Source organism: Chinchilla lanigera, unplaced genomic scaffold, assembly GCF_000276665.1.
Source record: "Chinchilla lanigera isolate Chin_1 unplaced genomic scaffold, ChiLan1.0 scaffold00157, whole genome shotgun sequence".
Taxonomy (NCBI): Eukaryota; Metazoa; Chordata; class Mammalia; order Rodentia; family Chinchillidae; genus Chinchilla; species Chinchilla lanigera.
Window position 1 is genome coordinate 625,144 of NW_004955558.1, and position 3,183 is coordinate 628,326.

General features: G+C 43.9%; 1 pseudogene; it reads left to right on the forward strand.

Moving 5' to 3' along the window:
* The first annotated feature begins 451 nt into the window (after nt 1-451).
* Nucleotides 452-1,332, forward strand: LOC102030484 (annotated as a pseudogene).
* Nucleotides 1,333-3,183: the final 1,851 nt, after the last annotated feature.

Below are 3,183 nucleotides of genomic sequence, written 5' to 3' on the forward strand. Positions count from 1 at the left end.
ACCCGTTGTATGGCATGCATTCCCAGGGGTTTTTCCATTTGAATGTTTCACACAGGTCCCAGAGTGAGCATCTGCAGCCAGTGCATGGTGGGCCAATTGTGTCACTGTTTCTCTGTGTTTTGATAGTTCTCAACTGAGCGGCGGTGGCCAGCCTAAGGGCCGGCGCGCAACAGCGCTCGCCGCTGCATGGCTCCATGTGCGCCGAGGGCCCTCCCAAGCAGAAATCTAGCCAGCCGGAAGACTGGCGCTCCCTGCCCATGGCTCCCAGGGCGCTTGAGGCCCTCACTCTGGGGGCCTACCAGGCAGAAATCTAGCCAGCCGGAGGGCCGGCGCTTCCCACCCGAGGCTCCCAGGGCGCCGGAGGCCCTTGCTGAGGGGCCCTACCAGGCAGCGCATATGCTTTTCATGGGACAGCAATATCCTGTTTTGTTATTGGGTCAATAATGTACGGATGATAAAAGTAACTGAGCAACTCATGGGACACTTTTACTTTACAGATTGGCTGCTATTTGGTGCCATTATATCAGCCACAGACCCTGTGACTGTTCTTACCATATTCCATGAGTTTCCAGTTAGTGTTGAGCTCTATGCACTTCTCTCTGGTGAAAATGTCTTCATTGATGCTGTTGCCATAGCGCTGTCCTCCTCAGTAGTAGCATATCTGCCAGCTGAGACAACAGTCACACCTCTGATGTCACAGCCATAGTCAAGTCTATTGCGATCTTCCTTTGCATCTTCAGTGGATCTTTTGTGTTGGGTGCTGCTACTAGAGTGGTGACAAAGTTCACCAAATTTTGGGAGTTTCAGTTGCTGGAGACTGCCCTTCTTCCCCAATGTGCTGGAGCACCTTCCTTTTAGCTGCAGCATGGGACCTCACAGGTGTGGTTGCAGTACTGTTGTGCGGCATCACACAAGCACATTATATGTACAGTAATTTATCCACAGAGTCTCAGCATAGAATGAAACAGTTGTTTGAGCGTCTCAATTTTTTGGCAGAGAATTTCATCTTCTCCTACGTAAGGCTCACTCTTTACCTTCTGGAACCACATCTTTGAACCAACATTTGTATTAACTGCATTTATTTGCTATTTTCTTGGGAAGAGCTGCCAATATTTACCCCTTGTCTCTCTTGCTTAATTTGGGTAGAAAAAGTAAGACTGGACAAACTTTCAACATCTGATGATATTTGCTGTTCTTCATGGTGCAATTGCATTTGCCTTGGACATTCAAGATACTGTCACTTATGCACAACAAATAATGTTCAGGGCCACTTTTGGTTGTGTGTTTACCATGTGGGTATTTGATGGGGGCTTGCTGTTGTGCTTCCTGTAAGGGTTGTTCGTGATTCAGACTAAGAGCATTTGGGTGTTCCTGAAAAATGAAAGGTGCACTACTAAAGCAGAGTGCCTGCCTCTTCTGCATATTGCACAACTTCAGTCATAAGTACTTGAAGCCTCTGCTGATGCATGGCAGCCCTCTCCTTGCCACCACGCTCCCAGGCTGCTCTGGACCCATTGCCGAGTGCCTAACCAGCCCTCAGGCTATGAAAACCAGGAGCAATTGAAAGATAATGACTCCAATGTGATTCTGAATGATGGAGATATCAGTTTGACATATGGGGAATCAGCATCATCCAGTGCCCCAAAGCGATTTATGGGTAACAGCTCTGAAGCTACCTTGGGTAGGAAGCTTGCCTCTGGAGACTGGTCATTTGAGAGACGCTGCTGGTTCTTCCTATACATGCTTCTGAACCAGCGTTAAATTCGTTAGATGATACAAGACACAGCTCAGTCTAAGCTTATTAATACTTACTCAGTGATTTGTATAATTTGCACATATGATTGTGAAGTAAAAAGTTCTAGTGCATGTCTGTGAATGCATGAGTTACATAAATGCTATTTATATGGCATAGAAAGAATATCAATATCCTGTACAAGGCAGATGGTGAGCAAACTATTAAGTTTGATGGCAGCACTATGTAGGCTGGCTCTGGTTTAGAAATTTCGTTTCACAGTGATATTGTGTGTTCTGTTAGCTTTATGTCTCAGTCAAAGTACAAAAAGTAACAGATTTAGTCTTTCTTATATTAACCTGACATTCATCCAGAGGAGCAAGTTCTTGTGATGTGAATAAAGTTTGTGTGGGCACACATGTGTGTATGTGTGTGTGTTGTGGGAGGGAGAGGGATGAGGGGGTGTTATTTCCTCGGGAACCCAGGGAGGAGAGGTTCCTTTGTTGAGAAACTTCTGTTGATTGCTGCTGCCTTAGTCATGATCTTTTTCTTTCCTCTTTCTCTGGTGGCCCGCTGTGGTGCAAGGAACTGATGATCTTGTCCCATTCAGGTTGGAGAGTGAAGCATGGGGGGGCCTTTCCCCCTCTTTCTATGAAAGAACAGATTCACTGACTACCATACACTGTTGTTCTGAAGGCAGACTGCAAATGACCTCCAAGACCTTAGTGCTTTGAAGCCAGCCTAAAACTGCAGTAGTCGCATCCAGCTAGCTTTGCTAAAGTACAGGTGTATACAGTTTGGGGCACGTGATTTACATTTGCAGGCAGGTAAAGAGGGGGAAGGGACAGGTAAAGAGGGGGAAGAAGGCAAGAAAAGACTAAAGAGGATGGTGATGTTGGAGGTGTCTGTCACCAAATATACCAGATAAATTTAAATAAGAAATCTAATTATCGCTTAACTTTTGATCATGTACTTTCCCTGTAGAGCAAGCTTTAGTATCTGAAGTTTTTATATCTATTTAAATTGCTGATCTATAGCAGCCAAACAGAAGCAAAATGTAAAATTTGTAAGCTTCTTGTATCTAATTGTCATTTGTTAGTCTGTAGTAGACATGAAAAGTTAATTTATGCATCCATGATCATCCCAAAGGCAGTTATAAGAGTAATATGCTCTGGAGCATTTATGGCAAGGCAGCTTCTTTATGTACACTGGGTATAGTCTTCATTATCATGGTATTTTTAATATTAAACACTTAAAATGCCATGTGAGCTTTTATTTTTACAGTTTTCAAGGAAGAACACAGAAAAATTTCCCATTTCATATTTATTGTATGCAAGTGGATTCGATTTTGTACTGCTGAAAATACCCAATGATGCACTGAATACTTGGAAGAGAAACATTTTTTGATGTTGATTCTGTCAATGACTCAGAAGAACAATATACCCACTTGT